Here is a 16,745-nt window from a genome sequence, read left to right on the forward strand (position 1 = left end):
GGCGTCTAGAAGTTGGTGGGAGAGGCGCTGTTCTGGCACCTCGCGGTCTCAGGAGTGGGGCTCAGTACAGAGCAGGCGGCAGTGAGGAGCTCAGGGCCCGAGTTCAGGTCTAGGAGCAGGTGCAGGAACCCATAAGGCAGGAGTGTTTCTCGTCCGCCGACAAAGTGGGTGGTGAGAACACAACTCTGGGAAAGGGGTAGGCGTGGATGTAAAATATAGTCAGTGACTGTTCCCCTACTTCTTGGTGTCCCCTTTCTTGAACTCAGCCCAGGAGAAGCTCAGAAGCATGGCTGCAGACCTGCAACTTCCAGCCGCGGGCACCCACCGGCCAAGCCTCTCAGAGCCCAGGTCTGCCAAAGCTGGTTCAAGCCCTCAGGCCAGACCTCCAGACAACTTCCCTATCCACCCCCTACCCCCGCTGACCTGGGGTGGGCTAGGGCTTCCACCTCCCTAATGGCTGCTGCCTTGGGGCCTGCTCTGAAATTCCAGCCGGCTGGTCTGGCTTCGGCGGAGGAGGGGGAGGCAATGAGTGACACAAGCCCCCACCCCTGGCTACAAACAGTGCAAATGAGATGCATTTAGGCTGATCACGCTACTGTATTTTATGCAACTTAATGTGTCTATGTCTTGTCAACTCTTCTAGTCAGGAAGAATAGCAGAAAAAAAAAACTTCAAAGATTTTCTATGTGTGTGTGCTTTCCAACTATAATTCCATATAGGGCGGTGGGGTGAGGGTGGGGCTGCTGACATGAACAACATTATATAAACCCTCCTAAAATGCGATCTTAAGACACAAAGAAAGAAGTGAAAACAGGTGGGGATGGTGGTAGTATTACCTTAGACACCTAAGGGTTCAAAAACCTCAGTGGAGTGAAATGGGCCTGGGGTATTCTCCCCTTGGTGCCTCCCTAGGGACAAGCCTCTTTGGCCTGGGTTATGGCTGCTGGCAAAAGACCTTGATGAAATTAAGTGGATTCTGGCTGGGAAAAGTTTAAAGATGTAATATTTCTTTTAAAGAAACAAACTCATTTATATTTATTTGGGGACAGGGAACAGGTCCTGAACAATGTGTAGGTCCACCTAGGGGAGTGTCAAGGGTGCCCTGGGAGAGGATAGGTTTCCTGACACAAAGGAGGCCCTGTATGGGCGATGGAGTGTCTGTTCTCCTCTTTATGTCCATTTTCAAACAAGTTGTAAGTAGAGGAAGCTTGCCTCCAACTCTCACCAGACTCTCCCACCAGGTGTCCTGGGAACTGAGTGATGTGGGTCTCCTGTAAGGTAAGTGGAGCGGGTGCCAGGTTCTAGGAGACAAATAACTTCTGGTATTGTGCCCCAGTCCTGCTTGTGCAGTTCCCCATGCACTTTGGGAGAGCTCTGGAACTCCCTGTAGGACAGCTGGACAGGATCACAGAGTCAATAAATCCAGAGCCAGCACCACCGCCAGTCCTTCAGGCTTCTTTGCCTCTGACACCAGAAAGGGGAACAACTGATTGTCTCTGCCCTGTTCAGGAACTCTGCCTCCCCCCACCCCCATAAAGGCTTAGTGGTAGGCAGAGCCCAAGCTGAACTTGTTTGCTGGGAGTCCTTGCTGGAGGCAGCCTCTTGTCCCCTCTTTCAAGGGGTGTCCAGGGTCAGCAGAAAATTTGCTTGAGGGGAGCCTCTGGGTCCTCTGAGTTCTCAGGGTGCCTCTTGGTGCCCCAGAACAGAAACGAAATTGTTGTGGACACCTGAGGCTCTCCTCTTTAGAACTGCCTCTGGAGTCGACTGTCCACTTAGAGAAAGTGACTAGCTTCACCTTCAGGACTCAGGGCCATCATACATAAGCTGCCCACAGTCTGGGCCAGGCCAAAGAGGCTTGTCCCTAGGTAGGCACCAAAGGGAGAATACCCCAGGCCCATTCCATTCCACTGAGGTTTTTGAATCCCTATGTGTCTAAGGTAACACCATGCCATCCTGTTACCTGTGCAGGATTCCTTCCCTGTTGTATTTCTTGGCACTGCCTGAAGTGTGAGCTGCTCCACTGCAGGGCAATTAACTCTTGACAAATAGAAATGAGGAGGGGGGATCATGTGCTTCACATCAAGAGAAGAGGCCACCCAGTGCTCAAAAAGTATCAAAACTTTTCGCTGCTTAGCAGAGGAGTGTGCTTGTCACTAGCAGCTCAGGTTTCTGCCATGCAGCCTGGGCATTTCCATACCAGCCTGGTAAACACATCAGAACCAGATGCTGCTGCGCTGCTGTAGGCTTCCACCTAGGAGGGAGGTGAAGGGGAAAGATCCCAAGCCAGGGACTTGAAGTTCATTGTTCCAAACACTTCTTGTGTCCTGAAAAGCTGAACTATGGGACAATAAACAGAGATGACCTACATCAAGATGAGCTGCTGGCTCCTCCAAGAGCCCAGCTGCCCCCAGCCTGCTTCATGGTGACTAAAGAATTCCTACTAACTGCCCCCTCCTTTCTTCTCATGGACTCCTGCAGGAATTTATTCCCTTCCTCCCTCCAGGCCTTCTCCTCCTATCCCAGAATGAACGGGACTTCCATGTGGGATAAGAAGGGGTGTCAATCAACAGGCAAGGAGGGTTGGCAAATCATCTTCAGTAATAACCCCGGCTACACAGTAGCCTTTACACCAATATACTGTTCTCAGTAACCTTTTCTTTTCAGTCACGTAACTTATGGCAAGTTAAAGGCATTTCAACTCGTGAGCAAAAAGAAAATTCAAAACATAGGCCTAATTCCTTCTTTCTCTTTGCTGTCTGGATTCCCCATTCTTCATTTCCTCACCTTCGAAACATCCCAATAGCCATTACCCCATCTGAAGAATTAAAACACTTGTTCCTTAAAATCTTCCAGGGTCTGCCAGATTGTCAGAGTAACTGAAGAAAGCACCCCTGCCCCATCCCAGTTCTGCATCCAAACCAAGTACCATATATTGTGTAACCACCATCATCAATTACACTTTGCATAACTTGGCAGAGCCAGAAAGGAAGACTCCATTATTTACTAGCAGTAGCAATACACTTTACTGAGAAAAATAAGTTCAACATTGACCATGAATACCTACTGGAGAACTCTTTGAAAACATAACTTCTGTCTTTTTTAACCTCTTATTTTGGGGAAGGAATGCGGTAAAAATCTCAGGTAGCAGAATTTTAAAACAGCTTGATTACCTCAATCGGGTTTGGAGTCCTCAACTCCAGTCATTAGTAATAAAGTCATTAATAGTCATAATTGGTATTTAATTGCTTGATCTGATTGGTGCTTTATTCCTGACTCCATTTAGTTTCATGGAGAGGTACAGGTGGTGCAGTCAGTAAATGGAAGCCAGCCATTTGCAGGCAACTTTTCAAGCACAAGGGAAAGTACTTTTGTTATATTTGCAGACATGTGTCTCACACATTTCCCCCCTGCTTTTGGTAAACTATCTAAGAATAAACATTACAGATCTGGGTTTTAATTTCTCCAGATGGGATCATAAAGTACCTAGGAGGTGTGTGTGTGTGTGTGTGTGTGTGTGTGTGTGTGTGTGTGTGTATCATATAGAATTGAGGTCACATGGCTGCTGTTCACACTGCAAGTCAAAAAGAAACTCAGTGCTCAATGCGAACGCAGAAAGAACTGAACAATTGAACCGCTAGTGGAATCCAGTATCTGGGCAAGTTCACTTTATTCCTTCGCAGGAAGAGGGTCAGCAGCGGCCAGCGAAAGTTTCCCCCGCTCTTTGAAGAGGGAGATGAGACCTGCCAGACCTTCCCACGCGCGGGCCGCCTGGGTTCTGGGGCTTTCGTGACCTCTTCCCTCATCGTGTTCCCCACCCCTGAACACACACACACACACACACACACACACACACACACACACACACACACACACAATCTTCCTTACTCGAGAAACTTGGTTTCAACCTGGCTTCCCTTTTCAAAACCCCCCCGAAGAACCTCCCCTGCAGAGATGCCCTGCGCCCATCAGCTGCGCCCTCCCTCTCCTATGCCCTGAGCCTCCTGTCCGCTCCCCAGTGCTCTGGACTCACCCGGCACGGTCCTTCCATTCCACACACAGACAGGAAACCGGCCTCTTCGGGACAACATTTGAAACCACATTTTATCAACATCATCAAAGACCAGAGCACACACTTCGGGTTCTGAGCTCCGGAGCCCGCTTCTTGCAGAAAACCGGGTATGGGGGAAGGGCCGCAGGAGCGAGAAATCCTGCTTCCAACTGCGATTTCAGCTTTCTTATGGAAATGAACACGACGGCCCGTTCGCCCCGAGCCCCCCTCCCGTTCCCAGCTCCTCTTCAGTCTACCCTTTCCTCCCGCTAACTCCCGCCCTCCCCGTCCCCGAGTTCCCGCGGCGGTCAGGCTGGTGGGGACCCCCTCGCTCTGCGCCCGGGTCTCGGCGCGCGCGGAAACCCGGACCGTGGGCTCCCCTCCGCCCCGCTGGCCCGCGCACGGTATTAAATATTCATAGGGATGCTACTTTCTTAAAGGAGAACCTACCGCGCAGGAAAGTTCACAGCCAAGGAGAGGCACAAAAGAAGGTCTCCGCGCTGGTTCTCGAGGGAGAGGAGACGCATCCCTTCTCCTGGACAGTGCGCGTCCAGACTGGCATTAAGGAGAGGACTAGGGGATGGGATCAGTTATCGTCAAGTCACTTATTTTAGAGGGGGTGGGAGAAGAGGTGAACTTGGTGCTGGAGAGAAAGCGTGCTCCTTAATCACCCGTTATTTTAAAATTAGCTGTCGCATCTGACGCCCTAGGGTCCCCAAGGGCCTTTTCATAAGAGAGTCTGTTTAATGTAATTGGCTTTGGGAGCCAGAAAGTTTGCCCTGTGTTTCTGGAAACACGCCCACGCAGTACGCTTAGGAAACTTTACACTGAACGATTGCCTTGGAGCGGCGAAAACCGCTACAGCCAAACCTGCACCTGCCCCATTCTCTTAAAAACAGAGCAGCGGCTGTGAGCGCTGGGGCGGTAAGGGCGGAGAAAGGGGCTGTCGTGTGCGTCCCAGCTCTCCAACCCGCACGTCCGGGACCCCTTTCCGCCCGCGCACCGCGGTCACTTGCAGCCAGCGCTGGCTGCTTGAGCCCGCGGCCGGGTCGCCCGGCTTCTCTCCGGGATAGTGGCCAGGGCCTAGGCGCGAGCCCAAGAGGGAGAGCGAAGGGAAAAGAAGGAAGTTCTCCGCCGGCCGCGCAGCTCCTCCCGTGAGCGCGCTCCAGCCCCGGGCCGGGCCGACTCGCGACGGGGCCAAGCGTAATGCCAGGCGACTCCCGTGCCCTGTGCCCAGCCCCGCGCGCGCACTCGCATTCACACACATTCAGACTCACACCCCACGGTTCTTTTTGTTCCGGGCCAGGAGCACTTTCACAAGTGGTTAGAAAGTCTTGGGCGCCATCTAACGGGAGCAGCAAAAAGTTGACGCTGGGTGGAGGTTAGGATCAACCAGGAGCCCAGGATGGGCGGAGGAGGTCCTCTCTCACTCTCTGCGCTCCCGGTCTTGACCCCCTGCCTCCCAATTACCACCACCAAAAACATACACACACACTCGAGAACTGCGGAGCCTCGGAAAACCTCCTTGCCAGGGCCTGGGGGCAGCTCTGACTGCCCGCTCAGGGACCCTCCCCTGAGCCCCAGGCTTGCCTGCCTTCAGCCGTTCCCTAAGGCGCACAGAAGAGGAAGGGTCGTTTTGCGCCTGTCTGAATACGGCCCCGGTGTCCTGCAAGCTCTCTCTGGGTTTCCTTTGGCCTGTGATGGAAAGTCCGAAGAGGCCCGGGGTAGGCGCACCTGCTTTTGGAAAGGAGCAATCACGGAATTAAGGAGTCTGCAGCCAGAGGGGCTTTTAGAGGAGAGAGAGGGAGTTCAAAGAGGATAATGGCAAGGAAGCAATTGAGGACTTGGTCCAGCCGTGGCCCCAGGAGAGCTGAAACCTGCGGGTCTCCTGGGAGGAAGGGGTTGTGTCCTGAAGAGCTGTCCTGGGGATTGGGAGCTGCTATTTGGAGGAGCATCACCAGTGGTGAAGCGCAGGAGGGACCTCTGGAGAGGACAAAGGAAGCTGGACACAGGACAGAAGCACCGAGGGAGTTACTCGCTCATCCAGAGGGGGCTGGAGCTTGAGGAGGTGCAGGCCGCCCCACCAGGATACCCAGCCACTGTGAGGGCCAGTGGTCATGGGAGGGAATCGCGACCATGCACTCCTGTTGGGTCAGCGTGTGGAGTCTGAGAAGTTAGCAGAACGGGAGTGTCCCTGGCCAGATGTGAAAGCAGGAGAAGGGCGGAGAGGTGCCAGTAAGGCCCAAACCCTTTCTCCTGGGACCCCGCAGCTGCCATTGGCCCTGGAGTTGAACACTATGGGGGACTTATCTTTATACCTCCAAGCAAAGGGTGAGGCATCCGGAGGTAGCTGGGCAGGTGGTTTATTCCAGGGGAATATGATAGATCTCACCAGTCCATGCTCAAAGCTGTTAGAGGACTGAGGCCTTCTATCTGTCTTCCTGTGTTTATACACAGATTAAAATACCTATTCTTCCTCCGTCACGAATGTTATGGAGGTAGAACACGATGTCAGATGTTCAAAACACTTTTTTATAGTAGTAAAATATATATGACATATAATTTACCATTTTTACCCTTTTATGTGCATAGTTCAGGGGCATTAAGTACATTTACATTGTTGTGCAACCATCACCATCATCCATCTCCAGACCTTTTTTGTCTTACAGATCTGAAACTCGCTACTCATTAAGTAATAATTATAATTCCCACTTTCCCCTGCCCCCAGCCCTTGGCAACCACCATTCTACTTTCTGTCTCTGTGAATCTCACTACTCTAGGGACCCCATGTTAGTGGAATCACACAATACTCATCCTTTTGTGACTGGCTTATTTCACTTAACATCTTCCAGGTTCATCCATATTGTAGCATGTAGCAGAATTTCCTTCCCTTTTAAGGCTGAATAAGACCTCATTGTGTGTATTTACTACGTTTGGTTTACCCATTCATCTGTCCACGGACACTTGGGTTAGTTCCCACCTTTTGGCCATTGTGAATGATGCTGCTGTGAATGAGGGAGGGCAAATGTCTCTTGGAGTTCTTGCTTTCCATTCTTTTCAGCATATACCCAGGAGTAGAATTGCTGAATCATAAGGTAATTTTTTTTGTTTTTTGAAGAACTTCCTTAGTTTCCCCCAGAAGCAGCACCATTTTTCATTACCATCAGCTGCGTACGGGAGTTTTAATTTCTCCACATTCTCACCAACACACCAACACTTGTTAATTTTTGTTTCTTTAGTAACAGCCATTCCAGTTGGTGTAAAGTGATATCTCATTGTGGTTTTGAAACATTTTTTTTTATAAGAGCAAATGTACAAATACAATGAAATAAGACTTGGCAAATTAGCTACAAGTTTTAGCAGAATGGATATATCCCAATACTTATTATAAATCTCTTTTAACTTTTGTTTTGTTGCGTTGTGTTTTTGTTTTGTTTTGTTTTGTTTTATGTTTTTATGAGACGGAGTCTCACTCTGTCATCCAGGCTGGAGTGCAGTGGTGCAATCTTGGCTCATTGCAACCTCTGTCTCCCGGGTTCAAGCGATTCTCCTGCCTCAGCCTCCCAAGTAGCAGGAACTACAGGTGCACACCACCACACCCGGCTAATTTTTTGTATTTTTAGTAGAGATGGGATTTCACCATGTTGGCCAGGCTGGTCTGGAACTCCTGACCTCGGGTGATCTGCCCGCCTCAGTCTCCGAAGTGCTGGGATTACAGGCATGAGCCACCGTACCCAGCCACTTTCAACTTTTGAATCTAGCTTTAGAAACAGGAAGAAGAGAAATGACAAAGAGATGGAGGGGTGCACAGAACGAACACTATTGGATGATTATATCTAGGCCCCTGGTTCTAATCAGAAGCTGGAAGTTCAAAGGGCTATATTAATAGTGAGTGCTCTTCCTTTATTTCTAGAAAGTGACCAGAGATTCACCCTCTCTTAAGTGGAGAAGAGAGAAAAAAAAACTGTTCCTTGTCTTCTTCCTGGATTCCTTGTTGTATTCAAATTGAAATGGAAAGAAATACTGGTGCCTTAGACAGTGGCCATGTGGGTGATTGGTGGAAATCTTTGAAGTCCTTTTTCCTAGAAAAGGGCCGAGTAACAGCAACTGTGCAAGCAGGAAGGTTGTCATTCTATGCCTGGAATTCCCTGGTTTTGGAGCTCTCTCAGGGACAAAGTGCCCGTCTACCTCCTCACATGGCTGTATTTGCCAATACCCCACACCAGGCTTACTTAGGATTTATGGGGAGTGTATCTACAAAATGCTCTATGATCCTTTTTCCCCTTTTTTATATTAGTCATTGCTTTTTATAGCCTTGGGAGACAGGTTTGTGTTTTTATTTTCCACATTTTAAGTGAAAGTATCCAGAGCGGGCACAAAATAATAAATGTAAACGACTGTGGAGACGGGGTCGTGGCTGCGGCTCCCAGCCTGAGCTTTGACTTGGCGCATGGAACCACACTGTTTCTTTCATCTGACAGGATGGTTGGCACAGGCCAGAGATGAGAGAAACCAGAGCAGCAAGCCTTGGCAGAGACCTCGACCTCCCTTCTGCCACCAGGCCAGCTTTGCCACTTGCTGAACCACTAGAGCTCTGTGCTGCTTTCACTCTTCGGGGTTCAGGGGGCTTGAAGGAAGGGGATTGGGAACACCCTTGGACAAGGTGTTGCAGAAACAGCACTCAGCACCTCAGTCTGGCCCTCCCCTGTAATTGTTGCATCTGCCTCCAAGGGGGAAGGGTGAACTGCACATCAGGAGGGCCATAACTTAAGACAAAAGGAAAAATCGTGACTGTGGCATACACACACATACACAGTCATTGCCTCTTCCCTTGTTAAAGCTACTTCCACAAGAAAGAGAACCACACAAAAGGGTTACGTTTGGGGGCACTGGGACCCGGAGACCCTCTCAGCTTTCTGAAAGGGCTTTGTAGTGCTTGGATCCAAGCCATTTGTTTCTAGAGAGAATCACGGTGGGTAGGAACTTGCTTTTTCCATTTGCAATGGCTTATTAAGTATAAGCATCTCTCTTCTCTCTGTTTACTGAGCGATTAGCTCTCCCTCCAACTGACCCTGCCAGGGGAGTGTATCCTTAACACACAGTTACCCTGCAAAATGCCCTTCCCATAAACCCAGAGACCACAGGCAGGACTTTGCAGTTCATTTTGGTGTCTTGTTTTCATATCAGTGGAGGATCTCCACCGATGGTGGAGTGTGCACTAATGCCACCCATATTTATACAGCTCCATTCTAGTCACAGTGCAGATAGAGTGGGACCTAGCTGAGACAAAACCAAGAGAGTGATGTGCGCAGTGTGTGTGGCCTGGCTTTTTTTGTTGTTTGTTTTGAGACGGAGTCTCGCTCTGTCGCCAGGCTGGAGTGCAGTGGTGCAATCTCGGCTCACTGCAAGCTCCGCCTCCTGGGTTCACACCATTCTCCTGCCTCAGGCTGCTGAGTAGCTGGGATTACAGGCGCCCACAACCACGCCCAACTAATTTTTGTAGTTTTGGTAGAGACAGGGTTTCACCATGTTGGTTGGGATGGTCTCAGTCTCCTGACCTTGTGATCCGTCCGCCTCGGCCTCCCAAAGTGTTGGGATTACAGGCGTGAACCACCATGCCCAGCCACCGATTCTTTTCTAAGTTGTACAATGACCCTTCTTCCCGCAGGAGACTGTCCTTCCTGTCCTCATGGGAATAAGGACAGGTTCCTTCACCCCCCCTGGATGCTGGCAGTTAAGTAATCTGGGAGTTTGTAAGCAGTACAGATTAACCAGAAGCTGGCTGATTAGTAGCTGGTTGTGGGGTTGAATTGGCTGGTTTCTAGCAGGTCAACTTGGTGGAAGGAGAGGCCAGCTGTGCTAGCAGACCCAGCCTTAATCAGCCAGATTCCAAAGGTCAGAGGGGAAACAAAATCATGCAATTTACCCAAATTTTAGAGGCTGAATTCAATTGTAGAGTTTGGTCTGGAAATAAGAATGAATTATTTCCAGTGGAGTGGATCCTTTTTTCCTCCCTGCCAATTTCTCTACTATGCTATAGGGAAAGCCTAAGATATATCATTTATATTGTTATATAAATATTGTCTACCTGCACATACTACAGCATAGGCTGTAATGAAATAATTAAATTGAACTACTTGCAACCTTCTGCATATCCTCAATGGAAACTTGGTGCTTTTATTCCACATTATGCTTTTGTGAAAAGGCTGCACTCTTACTATTCTAGTTAGAATTACTGTGTGACTGTTATATTTATTGTATGAATTTAGTGTTATTTAACACTTGGTAGACTACAAGGCTGAGGCAAATCCTGTATATAGAAGTTGGCATCTTCCCTAAGTGTTGGGATTATTTAACCTGCCAGTCACCCCATCCTTGCCACCTCCTGGTGAAGAATGAACTTCCCCTGTGGAATTACTGAGGGGGGCATTCTGGGTGGGTGGCAAAGATAGGTTAGAGCTCTGTTTGGTCCTAGGATTCACTGCATTATGTCCAGATTTGTGTTTGTGTGTCTCACACAATACACAGCATACAACCCAGCACACAAATGCAACACACACACAGCACACAACACACTTACAACATGCACACAGCACACAAATGCAACACACAAATACAACACATAACACACTCACACGACATGGCACACACAACACACAACATACACAACACGAAACATAGACAGCACACACAACATATACGTACAACCCACGTACAACACACAGCAGATCCAGCATACACTACACACACACACACACCACACAGAGCACACCACACACTCAAAACACACATAATCTTCAGTACATACTCACACAATACACACATGGCACACAACATATGCAGTACACACACCACACACATATAGATGGAGAGAGAGGGACAGAGAGAGAAGAAATTGAGAAAGGAACCTATGTCTTAAGCTGCGATTGGGCTCTGACCACAGTTCCTTCTTGGGGTGTTTGGGAGACCAGCCCTGGCTCGGGCATGTGAGCTGGTGCTGGGTAAAACAGCTGCACAGCCTTCCAGTCATCTGAGGTAACGTGTGGCTGTCACAGGGGAGGGTACATGGAGAGGGAAGAAAGCTGGCTTTTTATTTTCCTTGTACTTGTTTTCCTATTTCTCCTTATTTTTTTCCCAATTTCTTTGAAAAAAAAAAAATTACCTGTCTCAGCTAGGTTAAGAGAAACAACCAGAAGTAAGTTGTTTCCACATTTGGGCTGGGGCGTGTAAAGATGGCTGGTGGTTGAGTCCTCTGGTAAGCAGAATGGGGTGGCCCTGAAGTGGGGTGCCCTGAGGGGCAGGGCACTGGCTGCATTGATCTCCCCTCCTTCCTTGCTGCGTGACCTCCTTCTGCCACTGTGGCCTCTCTCTGTTTGTTTCAGGAGGAGATCTCCTGTTCCCTAGCTGTGCTTGTGAAATTCATACCTACCAAGAGGTGCAGGGGATGTATCCAGGTTGCAGAAACCAAGTCACAGAACTAAGTATGGGGTGTCTTCCCGGAGCATCTCTTTACCACGTGGTTCTTTGGGGAACAAGCTAAGTAACTTAACTGAGAACCTCAAACTATACCTTTATATTAAAACAATCACAGATCTACTATACAATAGAATACAAAATCACCATATGATTTAAAAACAAAAACTAAGACTTCGCATGCATTTTGTGACTAGAGAGGGTGGCTTTGGGCCAATACCTCCTCCTTCTTATCCAAGCGTAAGCAATTTCTTCTGATATTTCGGTGGAAATTTTTGGGAGTGCTACCTTAAAGCTTATTCTTTCTCCTTTATGTGGTTCAGATTTAAGCTTCAGGACATTATATTTTCAGATTCATCCTCTCCCTACCCGCCTCCGCCCCCCACCACATAGACAGATTTGGGGCCACCTGTTCACTCCACAGCCAGGACGGTAGAAAGATTCCTCGTGCCAGATTCTCCTTCATTCACGTAGTCTACAACAATGCCCTCTCCAACGTTAGAGGAGGAGAAAGCCCTCCCTTGGCTCCACTTCCAGGTTCTGTGCTTGGACAGAGTGCAGTCTGTACAACGATGAGCTCAGCTGGGGCCAGCTGGAGTGGAGACGGTGAGACCTGTTCTTCTTGGGGAGCAGCCTAGGGCTCCCCAACATGCTCACAAATCCTGCCCGATCCCAGATCTGCCCTGTGCCCAACCATGCTGCCGTGGAGATCCTTGGCCGCATCTGTAAGTGTTGCTGGTGACTGCCTCCCTGTAAGTGTCCACCTCAGTCCACTCTTACTTTCTCAAGTCCATTCTGACTTGTTTGCCTTTCCGTGCCAATGGATAGGTGCCAGCACACAGAAAAGAGAAAGACCCCTTCACTCCATGTTCCTCTTCTGTCCTAAAGGTCAGAAGGTTGTGTTTTGTTGGCCCAGTCCTCTAGGGGTTCTGTGCTGTCCCTGTGTTCTCTCAGCAATGCCTGAGAGCACCATGTCATGTCTTCTGTGGGCCAAGAGTTTGGGACAGGTTTTCTTTACCCTGGGCAGGGATGCATTAGGAATGGTGGGCTATTCCACTAGATAAACCCATTCAAGGCTGCCGTGTACTCCTAGGCAGAACTTGTGGAATTAGATTCATCACCTAAATGCTCTAAAGAGTCCATAAGACAAAGACAGTGTATCAAAAATAACTTATTACATTCATCAGGTGAACATATTATTTCTTAAAGACTTTAGACCCTTAGAGGGATGAATAACATACCATTTATTTCACATATAAACTTCTTTTACTCATATATATTCTTTTCTTTCTCTTTCTTTCTTCCTTTCCTTCCTTCCTGCTTTCTTTTTCTCTCTCTCTCTTTCTCTTTTTCTCTTTCTTTCTTTTTCTTTCTCCTTCCTTCCTTCCTCTCTCTCTCTCTCTTCCTTCCTTCCTCTTTCTTTCTTTCTTTCTTTCTTTCTTTCTCTCTTTCTCTTTCTTTCTTTCTTTCTTTCTTTCCTTCTTTCCTTCTTTCTTTCTTTCTTTCTTTCTTTCTTTCTTTCTTTCTTTCTTTCTTTCTTTCTTTCTTTCTTTCTTTCTTTCTTTCTCTCTTTCTCTCTTTCTTTCTTTCCTCCTAGATAAGGTCTCTCTCTGTTGCCCAGGCTGGAGGGAGTGGTATAATCATGGCTCATGGCAGCTTTGAACTCCTGTGCTCAAGCAATCCTCCTACCTCCACCCCTTCAGTGACTGGGACTTCAGGTGTATGCCACCACACTCACCTAACTTAAAAAAAATTTTTTTTTTTTTTTGTAGAGATGGGGGTATCACTAAGTTGCCTGGGCTGTTCTTGAACTCCTGGCATCAAGCAGTCCTCTTGCCTCAACCTCCCAAAGTGTTGGGATTACAGACATGAGCCCCCACACCCATCCTAATCTTTTTAATATGCAATGGTTACACAGAGGTTCAAAGCATTCTCTCTCTTTCTGTCCTCTCTCTTTCTCTCTGTTGCTGTCTCTCTGTCTCCATTTCTCTCCCTCTCTCTCTACACACATACACACACGTAGGTGTTCTTTCAAATCAGCTTTTCAATGGATTGTCTTGATTTTCATTAGACATAGACATTGGTGTATCTATAAAAACTAATACATTTACCTAAATTCAGGAAAATAATCTTGATTAAAGTTTTAAACGATGGTGATTTGTTGGGAGGGTTCCGATGGAGGGTTCCACGTGGCTCACGGGAACCCATGTGCTTCTCTGCAGCTTGAGCTGGTGCTACATGAACACGTAGCCAGTGAGAACTGTCCCTTGGCCTCAGACATGGGTGATCCCACTCTTCTACCCGGATATCTGTCACTAGATAATTATCAGTGTTTCCACTCCACCGCCTCTCTTGGTTGCTCTTCTTTTCTTCTCTCTTTGAAAATGGAGAAAGATGAGTAAAACCTGGACTTTAAAGAAAATAATGAAGCAAGTTGTTATTTTGCCTATTGCCTAGTTGGTAGAGTTGGGAGAGTTATTGACTTACTAAAAGATTATTACAGCAGATAAAATCTGTTAAGGAATAGGTTTCTAAAAATACATACAGAGTGTTACAAAGTGAAAGGTTGTTTGTATGTTTTTCAAGTCTTATCTGAGTTTAAAATTTCAGGTATTGGCCTGACAAAATCAGCTTTCTGATTGGAAAATATTTCTGGTTGGGAAGAAAACCTGATTTTTTTTTTTTTTTTTTTGAGACGGAGTCTCGCGCTGTCGCCCAGGCTGGAGTGCAGTGGCCGGATCTCAGCTCACTGCAAGCTCCGCCTCCCGGGTTCACGCCATTCTCCTGCCTCAGCCTCCCGAGTAGCTGGGACTACAGGCGCCCGCCACCTCGCCCAGCTATGTTTTTGTATTTTTTAGTAGAGACGGAGTTTCACTGTGTTAGCCAGGATGGTCTCGATCTCCTGACCTCGTGATCTGCCCGTCTCGGCCTCCCAAAGTGCTGGGATTACAGGCTTGAGCCACCGCGCCTGGCTTTTTTTTTTTTTTTTTTGAGATGGAGTCTCACTCGGTTGCCCAGGCTGGAGTGCAGTGGCGTGATCTCGGCTCACTGCAACATTCGCCTCCCGGATTCAAGCAATTTCTCCTGTCTCAGCCTCCCAAGTAGCTGGGACTATAGGCACCTACCACCATGCCCAGCAAATTTTTGTATTTTTAGTAAAGATGGGGTTTCACCTTGTTAGTCAGGCTGGTTTCGAACACCGGACTTCAGGTGATCCATTGCCTCAGTCTCCAAAAATGCTGGGATTACAAGTGTGAGACACCGTGCCCTGAATATTTTTAACTGTGCTTTTCTTCCTTCAGCCTCACCGAGGCTCTCCATAGAGTGGATATTGGAATTAAATAAATATCCATAGAGTGAATATTGGAATTAAAAGCTGTCCTGACTTTTAAGATCTCAAACATTGATGGTCAGAGTAATCTATGAATTCTATCATCTTCGTATCTGACACTGTGTGACTAAAACACTTGAAATCTGAATTCAGAAACAAATTTACACTCTAAGTGTTTCGAGAGTTATGTACACCTTCCCACATGATTATTTTCTTTCCTCTTTAAATTTTAATTTTACTTTCTTCCTCCAGAAAGAACCAAGAAATATCAAAGAACAAAGTGGAAGCTTTGCAAAGAGTATTAGGATTAGAATTGAATACCAGAACAATAGGTGAAAATGACAGGTGGTAGTAAGAGGAATATTGAATATGAGAAAATAATAACCATCTAAATGTAATTCTGCACCTAGATAGGTCCTAGGGGGGAAGTCATTCCCACAGCAGTTTGCAAGGCAAACTCTCCTGGCAGAGAGAGGAGATGACCAGCTTGGTTTCCTTGTGGAAAACTAGTCTTCGCTATGGAGAGTTGCCGGGATTAAGGAGAAGTACTGCAGAAAAGGAGCCTACATTTCTGATCTGTGTTCAGGGAGAAGCCCACTACAAGTGCCCAGGGCCATTAGCAGGGTAGGATTGTCCTGGTGGGTAACACAGCAGCACGACACCATGTGTGAGCTGCACCTCTCCCCCAGGCACATCGCAGCCTTGGCCGTGGGGCTTCATGAAACAGCTTAAGAGCCTGGATTTGCTTTGGGCAATAGAAGCCGCACAGCTACAGTTTTGGTTGTGTTTTGTTTTTGTTTTTGTTTTTTTCCCTTCTTCTTCAAATTGGCCATGCACACACGTTGGTCTCTCATTAGACAGGGCTGAAACCAGCAGCTCTTTCCTCTGTGGGAGCTCTGTGCACAGTGTGCTATCCTACATGGAGGAGCTGGCCAAGGAAGAGTCAGAGAGATTACACAGCAGCTTTGGACTCTGTCCAGCTCACCATTCTCAGCCCATTTCTCTTCTTTTAGCACCTGGGAGACTCTGACAAACGCAATTCCCTACTCCCAGTACAGAGGGGGGAACATATTTCTAGAACTCTCTCATAGCCGTTGGTGTGTTTAATGTCAGAAAATCAGTGTGTTGTGTTCTAAAGTTGCAAACATCCAGAATAAATATCATTAAGGTTCTGAATGCTGGGAGGCTATAGAGGGTAGGAGTAGGGGGATGTTTTCAAAAGGCTCCTTCACTGGTAGGAAGTCAGCATGTGCTTGGGATAGTGAGTAGCCTGATTCCTAGGGAGATCCCTTCTCAGAATGGCTGAGCTTGCCAGTAGCTTATGGACAGAACTGGGAAAGGGCAGGAAATGGGAGGAAGATGGAAAAAAGAATGTTTCTGCAACTCTCGCTTCCCCGGGTGAGTTTCCAGGGGTCCCTTTCAAATTGCAGACGAGGTAGAATTGGTCTTACCTGTGGGGACTGATAAGCATAGAGACCATGCTCATTAAGTTACAGATGACACCAATCTGGCGTGATCTGTAGAGTGGACTATGGAACAGGGGACAGGGAAGAGTGTGACTCTACCGGATAGAATGTGACTAGAATTCAGAATTACTTTGGAGTAGTGGTGAAATTCAAAACACATTTGTCTGGGGGTGGTATCAAAAGAAGTCTTTCTGAACAAACACAGGGTAATACCAGAGGTTAGATGCACCCAGCAGCAGCGGATGTCTGATCAAGTGTAGGATGAGAACTCGTGGAACTGGAGCTGCTGGCAGAGGAGCCCTTCCCTCAGCCCTGCACTGACTCTCTAAGAAGGCTGGGCTCAGGTCGACACCGCAGGAGACCACTGTGATCTCCCCAGGCATCCAACTAATGGCTGTACATCAACTTAAGAAAAGCTTCTCTGTGA

General features: G+C 47.8%; 1 long non-coding RNA gene across 3 annotated transcripts in view; it reads right to left on the reverse strand.

The window, feature by feature from the left end:
* Window positions 1-7,471: 7,471 nt before the first annotated feature.
* The window catches only part of LOC141408309 (uncharacterized), a 163,441-nt gene continuing 154,167 nt past the window's right edge, over window positions 7,472-16,745 (reverse strand). For 2 of the 3 annotated variants that reach the window (XR_012421998.1, XR_012422000.1), the window contains one exon: window positions 12,869-13,897. This is a non-coding gene — a long non-coding RNA (uncharacterized lncRNA). Of the gene's footprint in view, window positions 12,652-12,868; window positions 13,898-16,745 lie in introns of those variants that run through there. The other variant, XR_012422001.1, reaches the window with a different exon arrangement.

Source organism: Macaca fascicularis, chromosome 13 (genome assembly GCF_037993035.2).
Source record: "Macaca fascicularis isolate 582-1 chromosome 13, T2T-MFA8v1.1".
Classification (NCBI taxonomy): Eukaryota; Metazoa; Chordata; class Mammalia; order Primates; family Cercopithecidae; genus Macaca; species Macaca fascicularis.